The sequence below is a fragment of the Xenopus laevis genome, chromosome 3L (genome assembly GCF_017654675.1).
Source record: "Xenopus laevis strain J_2021 chromosome 3L, Xenopus_laevis_v10.1, whole genome shotgun sequence".
In the NCBI taxonomy this organism is placed as follows: domain Eukaryota; kingdom Metazoa; phylum Chordata; class Amphibia; order Anura; family Pipidae; genus Xenopus; species Xenopus laevis.
The window spans coordinates 117,726,146-117,745,233 of record NC_054375.1 but is presented as its reverse complement, the minus strand read 5'-3'; the positions used below and the strand labels follow the sequence as shown (position 1 = coordinate 117,745,233).

Sequence of the window (19,088 nt, the reverse complement as noted above, 5' to 3'; positions counted from 1 at the left end):
TGATGTCCTCACTTTAGAAAACATTCAGAAAACAAGAGCAGAAGTCCTTCAATGCAGAAATATGGTAATATAAACAGAAACTGCTTTTGTTATGCATAGTAAATATTCGTAATAAATATTTTCCAGTTTTGACATTTTATGGCATCTGTGTAGTCAGTGGGAATAAGAACCACACGTTGTTCACTCATTGTTCTCATTGTTCACTTCATTTTTCTCGGTCTCAACAGAGTTGTAATTTGCTCTATGGGGATCATTAAAAAGATTGTGGCTAGACATTTCTACTTGAATTCCTTGAGTAACTACTCAACTACTTGAGTATCCCTTTATTGTGTGTAGAGCAGTTTTAATATACTACAGACCCAGGGCAAAGATCTAATATGTGGGCCATTGCAGCCACCCAGATACATTTGCAATAGTATTACCATCAAGCAAGTGAAAGGTAGTCCATAAATAAATGGTCTGTATTTACTGATGTAGATGTAACCATGAGATTATGAGAAGAAACCATGGAAATGTGGGAAAGTGTTCTAACAAAAAGTGGGGCAAAAAAAACACTGCTATTAAAGATACAGTATGATTTTAGAATGCTATAATGTTGCCTATTAGAAGTACATTGCCAGCACCAAAAAAGGGGTTGAGCATTACATTTCTCCCATGTATTTTTTGTTTTGCAGGTCATTTTTCTCTTACAGAAACTGAGATATAAAAATGAATTCAGGGTGCAGAGGGAACCCATCTATCACGCATATCTGACCTAATTGTACTAGCTCAATGCAAGTAGGGGAGAAAGTATTTTAGTTTATGTGCAATGAATAATTCACAATGCTGGAGCTGCATGATGATGTCAGTGTTTAGGGAAGAATTGATTGCTCTTCTGCAAAGGCAAAGCTTAAGAACACGATTACATTACACTGATGCCTTGCCCTGTTAGAAATCAAGGAGTCACCAGTCTACAGCCAAGTGTTAATGTATGTCTGTATTGATACCAATTATACATGTAAGGGGTTTCTTTACCACACTGTGAAACATCACTTAAAGCCTAGGAAAACAATTATACAACATTATTGTGTTCTTATAAATGCCTTACAATACTGTGGTTCTGCTTTTCAGTATATCATAATTGCTATTCATAGCTTCTCCTGCTGAAAGAGAAAAACTAAATGGAAACCCAAGGAGAATCAACGTTTTTGTAAAGTTTCGCATTTCAGTTGCAAATGATCATTCTAGACACACGCAAAGATTGTTAGGTCTGTTCTACCAAATGTTGAACCCTCACCAAAGGCATCATCACATGTTCCAAGTGTTGTCATCTTTATGTTGTCAAAAACCTCTTCCTATCCATATTACCTTATCTTGGAATGGATCACACAAGTTTGGATACCATTGGCCTCATCAAGATGGTGGCACCGAGAAGTCACATTGGAGAAGAGCCTGATGCCCTCTATATCCTGTCTTTGCACATACACAGAAAGAATAACCATGACACTCAGCAATGCTCTTTATTCTTCTAGATTCTACCAGTTGACAAGAGCACACATTTATTATGATTGCTACCTTTTCCCCAGCTACATTTACAAGGATATTGGCAGGCAGAAGAAATCAAAAGTATTAAATTGTCATCTCTGTGGGGCAGAGTTTCTTGTCACATGATTGGACGTAAATGAAGATAAATCAATAGACACAAATTATTTATAATCCTACCAAAAGTCCTACAGCATGTTCACTAATTACCCTCTGACTTCTTGCCCCATAAATTGTATAGAGATTAATGTACCCTCTTTTTTAAAACTTATTGGAACTATAAGTAACAGAGGAAATTGATTACGCTATAAAAACTCCAAGGTGTCTTTTTAAATATCTTCATATTTCACGAGGGTACATTATTTATTATATTTAATGAGTGATATAACAGAAATGACATCACTAAGTACCAATTATAACTGATGACATCACTTGCACCTTTTCTAAGAATACACTTTACAGGATTATATAAAGAATTACACACAGTAATATAAATAGATGAATATTTTAAAATATAAGGATATCAGAAGCCAGCATGGAGCTCCATGACCTGCAATTGAACTAAAAGTTAAATTCTTTAAAATTCACAACAGGGGGATACATTATTTTTTATAATATAAGTTTGTCAAAAAATAATGTTGCTATTAACACAGATTTTTTTTGGTTACTTTACATTTACATTTTTAGTATGATGTTGAGGGTGATATTCTACAATTTACAATTGGTTTTCATGATTTATTATTTGTGGTTTTTGAATTATTTAGTTTTTTATTCAGCAGTTCTTCAATTTGCATTTTAAGCAATCTGGTTGCTAGGATCCAAATTACCCTAGCAACCATGCATCTGTCTGAATAAGACACTGGAATATAAATGAGAGAGGGCCCAAATAGAAAGATGAGTAATAAAAATTAGCATTAACGATAAATGTGTAGCCTTACAGAGCATTTGTTTTTAAGAAGGGGTCAGCAACACCCATTTGAAAGCTGCAAAGAGTCAGAAGAAAAAGGCAAATAATTATAAACCTATAAAAAATAAATAATGAAAACCAATTGAAAAGTTGCTTAGAATTGGGCATTCTATACCATACTAAAAGTTACATTAAAGGTGAACCACCCCTTTAAGTACAAATTGCTGTTAGCTATTATTACAGAGAGACAGCAAATAACATTCGTAACTGAAGTGTCTGTTAAGTCAGTACAGGCATGGCACCTGAACCTAGGGTTTTCTGGATAATAAATCTTAAAGTATGAAAATCTATGGATCTTCATACCTTAAATCTACTAGAAAATCATGTAAACATTAAATAAACTCAATAGCCTGGTTTTACTTCCAATAAAGATTAATTATAAATTAGTTTGGATAAAATGGAGTCTACGGGAGATGGAATTTCTGTAATTTGGAGCTTTCTACACAATAGATCCCATACCTGTACACTGTAGGGATTGACACCTGAACTTTTTTAGAGAGATTTCATACCTAAAGATGAAAAGCTTCTGCCTCATTAAATTTTCTCTGAACTTTTTGGACCACCAATTCTTCATATAACCCCATTTAGAACCAACCCACTATCCTCCTACCCTTGTTTCAGAGCTGCAATTCCCATAATCCTTTGACAGCTGGTTGCACAAAATCAATTCAGTTTATTCACCAGCACAAAGGCCATTGTAAATAGCACATACACTGTATTATGTAAATGATTATTACTGTATGGTCTTGAAGTGATGGAACAGGCTGTATGCTTGAAGCCGAGAAAGTCTGGGAAATAGTAAAGTAAATAAATAAACAGTGCTCTCCTGGCCCCAATCTATTTACATTTAAGATTCTGCTTTGGTACCTGGACTTTACATATAAATTGAGGACATATAACACAGGAAAGGTAAATGTAAAATAGTATTGCACATTTTATAAGTGATTGTGTACCAAACACAAGGGAAATGAATGCTCCTTTCCCATAGCTATGTTCCCTATTAATAATTATACTGCATTCTGTATATTTTATATGATATATGCCTTGGTTCCTTTGTAGTCAAAAGTGTGTCCTACGCTGCACCCCAAGCAAGGCAAATACTTACTGAATGCACTGGCTATTTTATTATTGTTCAACCCCTTCTTTTGTTCATGGTTATCCTGCTGGTTTGTAATTGTTTAAAACACTGTACATTCTGTTGTAAGAACTATAATATATATATATATAGCAGACTGTGTGCATTACAAGTCCCTGCTAAATCCTTCAACCAACCCACGCACCAAGATTGCAAAATGTGATTAATATTTCATGCCTTTGACCTAATTAACAACAGCATCACATGTTTTTTACTTGAATATCAAATAGATCCACACATCCAAGGATTATTATCGTGTCATTGAAAAAAAAAGCCTCAACTTTTCCGGGTGCTGTTGTGCTGTATACTGTGACTATAAGAATAGAGCTATAATGTGCATTCTCTTTTACACAGCACTAAGGTCAAGATGCTGAAATCATTTACTGCTGCAGAAATATCTCACACAAGCACAGATCTAACATATAACCACTTTCAGAAAGGAATCAGCCAACTGAATGAAGTCATGATGTATCAAAAGCATAATATAGTATTTGTCAGTCACCGTGCAAAATGTTGCCTACAAAATTATTTTGAAGTGCCGAGCAGAATGCTACATCTTTAATTCCTTTAGCCAAACAGTATATGTGTCATGCCCACACCTGAACTAAAGCGAGGAAGAGAGTGAAAGAGAAAAGCATCTCCTACCAGATCGAGGAAAGAGGAATTCCACATTTACAAGACATCCAACCTTTATTCTTCAGGTGCCATTGATAAAGCTCCTTCAATGGGCTGGTGTGCCCAGGGCAGTCGCAAGCAAGAGATTAGGCGTCCAAGCTCCAAGATCCAAGCCGATCATCCCACGATAATAGTACATTCAGACAGCAGCGAGATGCAAGAAATGGAAGAGTCCATCCAGCAATATAACACACAAATAACAAGCACTGGGACTCAGGGGAGGCAGCAACTAGAGGAGCAGATGGAAGGAGGGGGAGGAGGATTGCTAACATGACAGATGTGATGACTTTTTAAGTTACAGACAAAATTGATGATGTACACACACACACAGAGGAGGGAATGGAGCTCATATAAAGGTGCATCCACAAAAGAATGTCCATCTTTCTCATCTCTATTACATGTAAATATCTATTTTCTATGCCTTTGATTTCTTGTATAGGCTACTGCAGGGTTATTTATAGCAGAGGCACAGGGCTAAATGTTGTACAGAAGTTAGTGCCCTTTTGTCACAATGAACATTAGTCTCCCATGACACCATATCCCTTGTTACACTTTGCCATTGCACAGAGATGAGTCAGGTCTATGAAGTTCGACCATTGCCAACCGTATGATTGTAGGTCTGAACAATCTCAAAACTTGGGTTGGGCGTGAAAAAGGGTAAATACGAAGTCACACCGTTCTTCATGACCAGTTAAATAGAGTTTTCTCACTAGAGAGAAGTAAGCAAATGAGAAACAAACAATTTTTTGCCTAATGAAAGAAAATACAATTCTAAGCAGCTTAGCAATATACAGTTTTTCTTTACTGTAATTACAGTAATTACATTGTGCACTCCAGTTTCTGACCCATGAAACAATGTAACAGAGCTCAGCTCTCCTCTAGTCAAGACCCAAGTTCTCTCAATGTTTTGCATGTTCCTTCACATGTTTGTTAATCAGCTGGCTTCCCCTAGTTTCAATAGTCCAAACCACCATTTTGGAACATAGCAAGGGAAAGATGTTAAAACACTGACATTTTCTATAAAAGTATATTGGAAAGTTGCTTAAAATTTCTTTTATTAGAGTTGACACTTTATAGACCCCCAATGTAAGTGAAGAGGATGAGGCTAAGCTCCTCTTGCAATTACATAATGCTGCTAGTTTGGAGAAAGTACTGATAATGGGGGATTTTAATTACCTATATATTGACTGGAGCACCAGTACTGCTAGGACAGTTAATGGGAACAAGTTTATAAACTTGTTGCGTGACAATTTTATGGCCCAGGTTGTTGAGGAACCAACCAGAAAAAAATTATATAGGATTGAGTGATCTCTAATGACCAGGAACATATAGCAAAAGTTGCATGTAATGTGATCTCATTTAATGCATTTCAATGTCAATGTCATTAAATGTTTATGTGCAAAAAACAAATATACACAGGGACACAAAAAGAAAAAAGCTTGCCCTTTAGAGCACAGATTGTAGCATTATGTTTTCTGCTAAAACATATAACAGAAATGGTTGTCATTTAAAAATTATACTAAATTGTTACTGTAATCTATTCCCTTAAGAAGTAAAGCACCAAGACCACCCTAATATAGAAGTTAAAAGGAAAGAAGAAAGAAGCATTTACCAACTAAGTCTGTGGAGACAGAAGCTGCATTTAATCAATATAAACACTATAATAAAGTTTGTAAAACAGCAATTCTGAAGGCAAATATTGGAAATAAGTAACCTATTACTGCAGAGGCTAAGACTAACCTCAAAAAGTTTTTTAAATATATTAATAGTAAAAAGTTGCAGGGTGAGATTGTGGCTCCTTTAAATAATGGTACCAGCATGGTTGTAACAGATACAGAAAAGGCAAATGTGGTAAATCAGTTCTTTTCTTCAGTGTATACAAAACAGGAGTCAGAGTTTCCAGACCAACTTCACTGTTGGTTCAGCTCAATCTAGTCTGTGACTGACTCAGGATATATTTCATAAAGATGTACTAAAAATTTATGTGAATAAGGCTCCAGGGCCAGATGACATACACCAGTGGGTCCTAAGAGAGCTTAGTTCACTTTTAGACCAGCCTCTCTATCTGATTTTCTCAGGCTTGCTTTCATCTGTTATGTTACCTATGGATTGGAGAAAAGCTGATGTCATTTCTATATTTAAAAAGGGATTCAAATCTCAGCCTGGCAATTATAGGACAGTAAATGTGACATTTGCGGTGGGCAAATTATTTTAAGGCTTGTTAAGGGATCGCATTCAAAACTTTGTCTTAGTGAATGGCATTATGAGCAGCAATCAACATGTCTTTATGAAGGATAGGTCATGTCAGACAAATTGTATTGCTTTTTATGATGAGCTGGACAGTGGGGGAGCAGTAGATGTGATCTACATGAATTTTGCAAAATTGTTTGATACAGTGCCCCACAAATGTCTGCTTTCAAAACTAAGGTCTTTTGGGCTTAATGAAGTTGTTGGCACATGGATAGTAAACTAGATACAGGATCATGCACAGAGGGTGATTGTTAATGGTTCATTCTCTTCTTGGAGTAAGGTTCTTAGTGGGGTCCCTCAGAGTTCTGTATTGGGCCCACTTTTATTTAACTTGTTCATTAATGACTTAGGATAAGGTATTCTAAGTAATGTATCTGTGTTTGCAGATGACACACAACTATCCAGCCCAATTAATTCCATCCAGAATGTGGCATCAGGATCTTGACAAACTGGCAATCTGGGTGGCTAAGTGGCAGATGGGATCAATGTTGATAAATGTAAAGTTATGCACCTGGGATGTAACAATATGCAACTACTTACTGTATACCCTTAATGGAACTGAACTAGGCAACTTGGCTGTAGCAAGCAATGTCAGCAGCTTCAAGGGCAAATAAGGTCTTGAACTTTATAAAAAAGGGGCAACGATTCACAGGAGGAGGGGGTCATTCTTCCACTATACAGAACACTGGTAAGGCCCCATCTAGACTATGCCATGCAGTTTTGGTCTCCGGCACTCAAATGGGACATTATTGAATTAGAGAGGGTCCAGAGAAGCACAACTAAGCTGGTAAAAGGTATGGAAAACTTCAGCTTTGAGGAAAGATTGCCCAAGTTGGGGTTGTTCACGTTGGAGAACAGGCGCTTAAGGGGGGATATGATAACTACAGTACAGTAGCTCATAGTACAAGTCAAGTCAATCCAGGTACTGGTCCCATTGCTATCTTGGAGTCAGGAAGGAATGGTCCCCCCCTCTTAGTCAAATTGGAGAGGCTTCAGATGGGTTTTTTTTTTTGCCTTCCTCTGATTCAACTAGCAGGTGATATATAAAAACGTAAAAGCCAAGGTTGAACTTGATGGACGTGCCTTTTTTTCAACCTAACTTACTATGTTCCTATGTTACTTTAAGGGTTTACATCCAATTTTAAAGGTCATGGCCTCTATGAAGATGACACTACTTATTTGCCCAGGCATTTTAGTGACTCCTTCTACCTGGATTTGAACCAAATCAAACCTACCTATGGATCCTGCCAATCTAAAGATGAAACACTGATCTCAATCCTGAAATGCCTAGAATTGAAACCATTGTTAAACCATGTATAATGTGCACAAAGGGTATACAGAACAGTCTGATCAGGGACTGAATTTGATATCATACTTGTCTGTAACCATTCACTGCCCATTGCATCAGTGTATGAATACCATGGTATAAAATAGTCAATGTTGTGTTGCTATGACATCCCAACATTCCATATCTTATCATTCAATATATTTATGGCATATGAATACATATACATGAATTAGCACCTTATTTATAATCACAATGTGCGGCAATGTCCCTGCTATTAATGGGCACATCAGTATTTTGCAGATGCTTAATGACTGTTGATTGAATTACAGTCAATAAGTAAATCTCTAGGGAGGAGCTGCCGAAATTGCATCCGGCATCAGTTATCTATACATCCTTTTGGCTGCCCCACAGCCTGCAGGGCAAATGTGTAGATGAGTGATTTAGATGTTGAGCCCATTGTTATGACTAATCTCTAGGGGGTTTTTCTTGGAAGCTATTAGTGATGTCCTAATGACCCTGCCCCAACTAAGCTGAAGACCTAGAGTTATGAATGATCACAACCCTATATCTTATCCAGATTGTGTAGATTGTGAGCCATTCCTACAAAATGAGATTTAAACATGTGTTAGCAAATTTTTTCAAATCTTGCTAGACCTGGGCTAATAATGCCCTTTCATGGACTGCATTAGGAGCTCCAGAACATCTTTCACATGGGGTACACCAAAGGCAAATGTTCTTTTAAGTGTATCATTCAAGTGTATCATCACAACAAGTAGCAAATTTAATTGTCTAAGAGTAACAGCACAAATGTATTTCTGAAACCCAACTGTCATTCTTTTCCTGTGCTGCCAAGATAAAAAAAAAAGTCTCACCAGAGAGGATATAACATTATCTTTTATGACCATATGAGGGCCAGTATGGGGGACATTTTTCTATCTACATTATCTAGCAAATGTTCATGGGATTTTGCCCTTGAATGAAAATTCTATGTCAATAGTTGCATCAGCAATGAAAAAGAAGATATAACAAGCAATCAATTTTCTGATGTATTTTGACAAACAGGTAAAGTCTGAGCAAAGCTCTCAGAAAACACAGTTAGATGTTTACTAAAGATTGGACTCTTTGTGCATTAACTATTAATATAACATTCCCCAATTACTGTCTTATACTGGTAAAAAAGACATATAGATAGATGATTGCTAGATTTATACATGAATAGATAGCTAGATAGATAGATAGATGGATGATATATACGTAATAGAAATATAGATACATAAATAGATAGATAGATGATAGACATGGATACAGGGTTATGGAAGCTCATAGTACAAGTTGATCCAGGGACTAGTCCGATTGCCATTTTGGAGTCCAGAAGGAATTTTTTCCCCCTCTGAGGCAAATTGGAGAGGCTTCAGATGGGTTTTTTGCCTTCCTCTGGATCAACGAGCAGTTAGGCAGATTAAAAAAAAAAAAAGAGTAAAAGTTGAATTTGATGGACGTGTGTCTTTTTTCAACCCAACTTACTATTTTATTATGTTACTATGTTACTATGTATATAGCATCCTACTGAACCAGCCAATAAATCAGTTTGTCATTAAGTTTTGTCTTTACTCAAACAACTGCATATTCTTTTAGCTTCTCAACTGGATATCAAACCAACCAGCTTCTTAGTGCAGTTTTAACAGTGTGCCGAGGCATTAATAATCTGAAATAAACCCAGCTGCCTCACCCTCCATAAATGTGTAATCTCTGCCCAGCTATCTTCTTGCATACAACCACAATATTCCAGTCCCAAAGTGCTCACTGGTTTTAATTGCACTTTGCGTGCTGAATTGCAAATACTAGTGCCAAAAGGAGTATTACATTCTGCACTTAGTCCTCCTTCAGGAACTGAATGTCATCCCTTTACACTAACCTGTTTGCTAATAGAGCAAATAGCCCCAGGTAGTTATTGAACTGGTCTTTTAGATTTGCTTTATTTCTCATATCTTCTATTTGAACAGCTGGCATACAACTAGCTCTTGTTCCAGAGATGGGAGGAGTTTGAACATTGTAATCTGTAGGCTAGATAATTCAGTGAAAGAGGATTATGCCTCGGGAGCACAGCCATCAACTAAATATAGACTACTTCTTATTTGTTTTTATCCACATCCCTCAGGTTACATGACAGCCATGTTTCCTATTCTCAGTCAGATGGTTCATAGTGTCACCAACTTGATTTTTCCCTTTGAACAAAGTGGAACCAAACAAATAATCTAAGATTTAATGTGCAGAACAAATGCATTTGCCAAAAGTCACCCTTGCCCGGTACAGTTCAGCATGACTAGGTCCATATACCTGCATTATTTCAGATTAAACAAATTCATTACAAACTAGGGACATTGTGCAACTAATCAATGCCTCTTACACTTGTAAATAAATGTTTTCCCAAAAATGGACCAATGTCCTTTTCTCAGAATATAATTGCTGAAAGTGGCAGACCTTGATGAATTTATAATCCCTTAAAGGGGTAGTTCACCTTTAAGGTAACTTTTATTATTTGTTATAGAATTGACAATTCTAAGCAACTTTTAAATTGGTTTTCATTATTTATTTCTTGTAGTTTTACAGTTATTTGCCTTTTTCTTCTGACTCTTTGTAGCTTTCAAATGGGCGTCACTGATTCTAAAAAAGCCTCTGTAAGGCTACAAATGTATTGTTATTGATGCTTTTTATTACTGATCCTTCTATTCAGGCCCTCTCCTTTTCATATTCCAGTCTCTTATTCAAATCAATGCATGGTTGCTAGGGTAATTTGGACCCTAGTTACCACATTGGTTAAGATGCAAATTGAAGAGCTGCTGAATAAAAAGCTAAATAACTCAAAAACCACAAATAATAAAAAATGAAAAACAATTGAAAATTGTCTCAGAATAATACTCTCTACATCATACTAAAAGTTATCTCAAAGGTGAACAACCCCTTTAATGTGCCACGGTTCTTTACAGGAGGGTTTAGCCCCCACCCAATACACAGTGATCACACATACAGTACATGGATTTGTAAAGTAAAGTTATTCACAAGGACGAAAAAATGTCCTTGTTTCCCTGTGGTCCCAAAAATAAACAATATATATATATATATATATATATATATATATATATATATATATATACTGTATATATATATATATATATATATATATATATATATATATATATATATATATATATATATATATATATATATATATATATATATATATATATATATATATATATATATAAAATAACAACAATCACTTCTGAACTTTTTTGGCTTTGGGGGGGAAATGTCAGATTGCACCCAGTTTTTTGCGTTTTGCAGACTGCATTTATAACAGTAAATGACCCCTATAGACTCATTGCTTCCCAGTGGAAGGAGTAGGTTCGATTATTACTAAAAATATTGGGTGATTTGCAACACGCGTGGGGGCCCAAAAAATAATTTTGTGGGGGGCCCAGGCTCATATAGTTATGCTACTGATGTTTCCCATGGATTTCTGGCATTTTGCAACCTCATTCCTACATCATGATTGCGTTTTCCAATACATATTTACAGTATAACTGCTGAGATTTTCCTGCCTGTAGTTGTTGCCAGGGTTTCTCCATGTCCTCAGTGGATACCAATGCCACAAATTTACACCTGTTCCTGTAATATCTCAGCATTGTGTGTTACACGCATGACCACTTTGCACAAAATTCCATATCAGTTCCAACAACATCCTAGAAAGCCAAAATAAAAGGCCCAGAGAATGATAGCCTGGAGGCAGACTGGGTATATTACCAACTGCCCATACTGATCATTGAACATCCTGTCCATCCCATTTAAGATCTATAGTTAACAAGAAAACTATGGATCACAGCAATCCCATCATTGAAATAAATGCACTGTAATTAATATACAATCAATTTCTATTTAGCACAGTTGCTTTAGCTGCTAACAGAGCCTGCAACATCATATTAATCATCGAATTAACAGTACCATACATTCATTACAGTTCAGAAACCAGGATCTAAGGATGTTTCTGGATTGCAACTCCGAGTACAGTATTCACCTGTAAGAGCAATTGTAGTTCAGAAAAAGCTTGAGTGGTTAGATTTTAGGTTTATGTGGTTGTTACTTACTACAATTGTTTTTGAACCAAATGATAAAGCATAAGGCACCCCGACATAAGTGGGATGCATATTAATCCCACTGTATGCCTAATACTAGTAAAATCAACATGTATGTGACAATCCAGTGCATCATCCTCTCCTTTTAACCTCAACAACCTACAATGTCACCGTTTAGCAGATCACGTTTATAACAGCAGCTGGGTCATCAGAAATCTTGGGGCTCATATAAATAAATGGTTATGCCCCATGTGATCAGCACCCCACCAAGGACCACCTACTGTCTTGTCTGCCTGGAGGTGGGATGCCAAAGTGCAGCATTTTGCAGTACAGCTATGAGACCTGTTATTTCAGAATGTTTGGGACCTGGGGCTTTCCAGATGACGGATCTTTCCATAATTTGGATCTTCGTACCTTAAGTTTACCACTAGAAAATAATGTAAACATTTAATTAACCCATTAAGCTGATATTACTTCCAATAAGGATTCATTTTATCGTAGTGTGGGTCAAGTACATGGCGCTGTTTTATTATTACGGAGAAAAAGGAAATAATTTTTAAAAATATGGATTATTTGGATAAAATGGAATCTATGGGTGATAGCCTTTCTGGATAACAGATCCCATACCTGTACCTACATCAAAATTCTCACCTTGCTGCATGGTATAAATTGCACTAAATATTATTAAATAATTTCTGTTAACTGCACAAATTACAAAAAAAAAATGTGTATATATATATATATATATATATATATATATATATATATATATATATATATATATATATATATATATACACATATACATATATATATATACACATATACATATACATATATACATATACATATATATATATATATATATATATATATATATATATATATATATATATATATATATATATATATATATATATGCCCATAAATGCACACTTATTTAACCCATAGTGCATTCTCCCCAGCCAAGAGCAGAGTCTCAGTGTTCATATGATCACAAGGTCACCTTATAAGTATTTGCTGTATGAGGAGCAAGGTACAGAAACTGCAGAGCCTCTGACATATATAATCAATAACAGGATTTGTATATGCGCCAATACCCTTGGAGCCGTTGTTAGTCATTTTCTACAATACGCAATTTGCACAGGAATCAGCCCCAGATAAAGAAAGAGAAATTCTGCTCACGTTAGCAAGACAAGGTATTATAAGAGCTGCCTCTGTGTAGGATTTCATCCATTCTAGACTAGAGGAATACATAAAGACGTCAGTCCTACCTGTGACCTGAAGTTGTGTGCTGTGAAGGTGCTCAGATCTGGCAGACTGTGGTGTTTTGCTTTGGGATCTCCTGTGCCAGTGATGCAAGTCTGTGAGGCTAGCCGAGCATGCTAATGATGCACCAGAGGGAAGCCCAGTGGATACAGAGCAGGGCCATATGTCAGCCCATACCATCACTGCCTACACACTGAGAGAGAGAAAGAACTCGACAGATGAAAGCAAGCAGTAAGGGAGAGGAAATGAGCTGAGCCAAACAGCTAGAAGAGAAATATATGAGAGCAAGATATGGTGTTGCTAAAACAAAATAACAACAACCTAAAATTGCACCCTAGAAGAAATGTTATATAATGTTATATACACTTACACTTATGTGTCTGTGTAGAGTATATAGCATTTTCTGTATCTATTCAGATATTCCCTATGATAATAAACATGTTTTACAGACTCTAACATTAGAATAGGCTTTCCAGGGGATGGAAATCAAATCATTTAACCAAACTAAAGGAAGAGGCAAAAGAAAAATGCTACAGTGCAATGCTTCCTGATGCAAAATAAAGCATATCTCAGGGAGCAGAATAGTAATGGTTCATCACTAAAACTATGGAGGAGAGGGCTGATTTCTCATGGAAAGTATGTAGCATGGAAATGAGCATGGTTACAACATACTGGCTATATACTGAACACATTACTGAGTGTCATCTCTGTGCACTTGTATAAGAAACAAATTAAGCTTATGCATTGTACTCATCTACTCGTGCATTGCCCACATACACGGCCCCTGTGAGCTTCGAGATCTGGCTCCACTTCTAATGCTCCAGCTTTTGCCCTGCCACTGCTTGTTTTGGCAATCCTCCATCTATGAAACGTAGAGTCCCAAACATAAGAGGTTCCAGTGATGAGAAGTGAGAGATCCTCAACAGAATAGTATGTGTTAGTTCCAAAAAATAACAGGGTTAGTTCTTTTTTACATAGGGCTAAATGGTAAATCATACAAAATTATCATGAAGGAGACACATTCAAAGGCAAAAGCTTCAGGCTTCATTGCCCTTAAAATATATCAGGGGACAGAATATATCATTTTTAAGGACCAGTAGCAATTATTATTATTATTATTATTATTAACATGTATGTATACCTCGCCAACATATTTTGCAGTGCTGTGTATGTATGAATTTAAATATATTTACTCTCATCCTTAACTGATAAAAACTGTTAAACTGATAAAACATTTGATTCATATAAGCTGCTTTACAGTCATAGGGCAGCCATTTAATTGCGAGAAAGCACAGCGGTCGCATGATCACTACAGAACCCTAGCAGCATTGAGCATTTCCCAGCTATAATCACCTGCATTTGTGGGGTCCAGGCGATTTCTATTCACATCAATGGAGGGGTAATTCTAAATATTTTGCTACCCAAATGCCAAGCTGGAAAATATGGGGGGTCAAAATGCTGGCAATCGTTGCATTTGCCATCACCCTGAATTTGTACTTTTGCTGCCAAGAAATGGTTTTTGGGGGGAGGTAGATATTACTAGTCAAGCAGAGTTTGTGCTCTCCCATGGCACATATAAAGCTTCCAAATATAATGATGATCTGTGTGTTAAACACTTTTTTTATCAAGTCCTCTAACACTGGCCATACATAGGCCAAGAAAAGCAGCTGACTTTGCCCCATGTATGGTGCCAGAGGATGGCCTGCCTCAGCCGGATTTTGAAAATCCCATTCAAAAAGGACCCCATTGGCACATTGCTGTGATGCTCATTCAATAGAAAGTTGTTTAGAATTTTATTTTATTTATCACTCTTAACCATATCTTAAAGCTGAATGGAGGAGGCTTTGGTTTCATGCACCTTACTACAACACTGCATTACCCACGGGGTGATAAAGTTTCATGTAGTGGAGGAGAACAGAAGGGTGAAGGGTAGCCAGTTGACAAAGCAAGTTCAGGGCAGGCAGAGTCCATACAATGTCAGTAAAAGGATGTGGGTCAGAGCAGGCATCACAGAATCTGATACAAAAAAACTGCCAAAAGGCAATAAACTGGCAGCAATCCAACAGAAGTCATACTGAGGTCAAAATAAGAGAACAGTAGATGCATTAAAACCGTAGAAAAAGGAGCCGCCAAGTCTACATTGTATAACCAATCAAAGATGTTACTTACTTCTTTCCTTTTAAATTTAGAAAGAATACCTTTATGCAATACCTTTATATGTACAATATGCAAGCAGATGCAGTCATACAGCTGCTTGAAGGTGAAATTATGTGCAATCATGGAAACAGACTTGGCACTGGTGAAAAAAGTATTTCTTAGCTTTGAAAGTCCGCAGCTAGGGTGACATGGTGGAGAGGAGACAACCACACAAGATTGTGCAAGACAGCATGGCAGGTGGAATGACGTGTAAATTAGGGAACATTTAAGTGCCTCCCCTCCATGAATACAGTGCTTCTGAACACAAGCGGCTGTGTATTTATCAAGCGAATATCCATTGTGCAGGACTGGAGTTCATAGAATTCATGGAAAAACAATACAAATGTATCCAGAACATGTGTTTCGGATCTGATTGACAGTGTGAGAAAAGGGTAAAATATACAAATAAATTATTTTGTACCAAAATAATTTGATGGGGGTAGAACCAAACATTTATTGTATTTGGGGTTTTTGTTCACACTGCAGCATATTTAGGCTTACTTTTCATGCATTATTCAAAGCTTATTGATTTCAAGATGTTAAAGGCAAAGTGTCAAATGGTAGCTATACATTTTTTACACACTCGCTCCATCTCATCTAAATTATTTAAGCAACTTTGTTTTTTTCCAAAATGGGAACAATTTGCATAAATTATGTGCATGGGTTACACACTGCTGACTGACTGTTGCCTTTAGACTGTTTGGGCTTACTTGCCTTGGCTCTAGAACACAAATACATTCTCAAGTCTGAGGTGGTTCAAAAAGATCTAAATCCTTACATTCTTTAAGGGGGGTGGCATAGTCTCAGTGGTTCCAGACCATGCTTGGCTCAGATTCCAGTGCTTGAAGACTTGTTTCTATTTGCTCTCTACATGTACCAACCATGACCTAATACTTATAGTATTTTGTGTCTTGACCTCTGCCTGTATGACCCTTTTTACCAACTTCAACAGTGGATCATAGCCCTCATAAAAGATGAAGCTTTGGCTTGGGCATCTCTGCTCTGTGTGATGGCCCTTTTGTCAACAACTCAAACAGATATGTATGTTGCCATCAGGAGGAACTTTGATGCTTAAAGAGGTGGGTCACCTTTTACAATTTTTAGTTTGTTATAGAATGGCCAATTCTAAGCAACTTGTCAATTGGCCTTCATTTATTCTTTTTTATACTTTTTGAATTATTTGCCTTCTACTTCTGACTCTTTTCAACTTTAAAATATGGATCAATGACCCCATCTAATAAGACATGCTCTGTAAGGCTACACATGTATTGTTAATGGTACTTTTTACTCATCTTTCTATTCAGGCCCTCTCCTATTCATATTCTGAGCTGTTATTCAAATCAGTGCATTGTTGCTAGGGTAATTTGGACCCTAGCAACCATTGCTGAAATTGCTGGAGAGCTGCTGAATAAAAAAGCTAAATAACTCAAAAACCACAAGTAATAAAAAATGAAAAACACTTGCAAATTATCTCAGAATATCACTTCTACATCATACTAAAATTTAAAGTTGAACAACCCATTTAAGTCTCAAGACTTTACTGATTCAGATGATGTTGAAAGCATTATGGATGCTGCTTTTGTCTTTTCTTCAGGTATTTTAATTATTGCTCTGAAGACTGGTCTATGCCATTAAAGAGTGCTCCTTTGGCTTGATTTTGTTTGTCACTTCTTATCTTATTTTCTTAGTGGGTGTACTTCATTTATAGATGATACTATAAATATATAGTAAATATACCATCTTCACCACTAAAGCTGGCCATAGACATAAATATCCGATCGTACGAATCCTCGATTTGTACGATTTTCGGATCATGTGTGGAGCGTCCCGACATTTATCTTGCCATCCCGATCGGTCATTCAGTTTCTCCGTATCTTCATCAATCTTACCCTCCTGTTTTTGTCACCTCTTCTTCTGTCTCATAATTTACTGAGAAATTTTAGATGAGTTGTATAAAAAAGCAATACCCCAACAATTGTTCCAACAAACTGTTTCTGGGATTCCTATCTTGTAGTAAAACTTAAATGTTTGTCATTTCTAAAGAAGTATTTCCTGTTTGTTATAAGCCTTTGGTGAAATATAGGTATATTTAAGTTACAATCTGCTTGCAGCCATTTCTGAGATCCTTGTGTTTTTCCTGTGAAGACTGCATCATTCTTTTATTTGTCCATTCAGTGATTATTAAGCCAGTGATATTAGACATATCATTCACACTGTCATGCAGATATAAAGGCTGGAGATTCTTGTCCATTAGGTGGCAGCATCTGAATTTAATATAAAGTAAAACTCATTGTCCCAAATCTGCACGATTATTAAAAATGGAATATATTTTCTACAACACTTTATTCAATGTGAATATTATTTTTCTCAAGGTAACAGTGCATGATAGTGACATACTGATAATAACATTGGGCATGTGGCCCATTCAGATATAGTTAATGTTTTATTTCAGTAATCAATGACACCTATTAGTAGTCCCAAAATAAATCAGCGCATGTTAGATTTGTTTTGAAGTTTCACCATTTACAGACAAAACAGAATCCCAATAATGTGAATTGTTAAGTACCTTTCAAAGAAGTAGGACTGGCTGCTGCATATGGTACAATTAGTCTTCGATCGATATTAAGACCTTTAAACAGACAGAGAACATGATAACCAGTTTCATAATTTAAAGGCACCAAATTATGGTCAAATTGTATGCTTTCGTTTTGAGGATTAAATGTGTTCTCAGTTTATTTATTTTACATTATATAAAATATACAAATTTCACATTGCACTGATTACAGAAAACTGTAGACACTCAGTTTAATTTTCAAATTTAAAAAATTCTAATTTTGAGCTATTTTTTGTGTACTTCGACTTGGGAATAGTCTAAATTCATTTCAAATTTGAAAAAAATGTGAATATCGAAATTTATGATGAAGGGGCATATTTATCAAGGGTTGAATTTCTAATTTAACGTTTTTTTTTTTTATCAAATATGTTTAGTAGCATGAGGCCCACTGGCACCTGGGCCCCCCGGGAGTTTTCTTGGTAACAGTGCATTCGATCGAATTCGAATCTAAGTTTTTCCTAAGTCCACCAATTGACTCCAAATGGGTTCTAGGAGGTCTCCCAAAAGCTAAAACAGCAATTCAGCAGGTTTTAGATGGCAAATGGTCGAAGTTGAATTTTTAAAGAGACAGTACGGGGCAGATTTATCAAAGGTCGAGGTGAAAAAAAATTGAATTTCGAGCTATTTTTTGTGTACTTCGAATAGGGAATTGCTGTTTTTGCCTATGGGGGACCTCTTAGAACCCTTTTGGAGTCAATTGGTGGACTTTGAAAAATCAAAGTTTTTTTGGGGAAAAACTTCATAGGCTAAAACAGCAATTTGGCAGGTTTTAGATGGCGAATGGTCGCAGTCGAATTCTTAAAGAGACAGTACATGATAAATTTCGAAATTCGAGTTTTCAAATTCAAATCGAATTTGGACTATTCCCTAGTCAGAGTACACAAAAATTAGTTCGAAATTAGAATTTTTTAATTAGAATTTTCACTTCGACCTTTGATGTATCTGCCCCTAAATGATTGATTAGTTGATAAAACAGTGTATGGCCATCTTTAGATTGTAATCGTTGTACATAAAGAAAGACCTTGTTTAAGTCATGGAGC

At 36.2% G+C, this 19,088-nt stretch overlaps 1 protein-coding gene across 3 annotated transcripts in view; it reads right to left on the bottom strand.

Moving 5' to 3' along the window:
- The window catches only part of LOC108711469 (synaptic vesicle glycoprotein 2B), a 65,414-nt gene that overhangs the window by 35,791 nt on the left and 10,535 nt on the right, over nucleotides 1–19,088 (bottom strand). Inside the window, exon 1 of one of the 3 annotated variants that reach the window (XM_041586866.1) lies at nucleotides 13,244–13,358. The exons of 1 other annotated variant lie outside the window; for it this stretch is intronic. The gene's annotated coding sequence lies outside the window, so the exon portion shown is untranslated. Of the gene's footprint in view, nucleotides 1–4,268; nucleotides 4,485–13,243; nucleotides 13,359–19,088 lie in introns of those variants that run through there. One more of the 3 variants, XM_018253238.2, reaches the window with a different exon arrangement.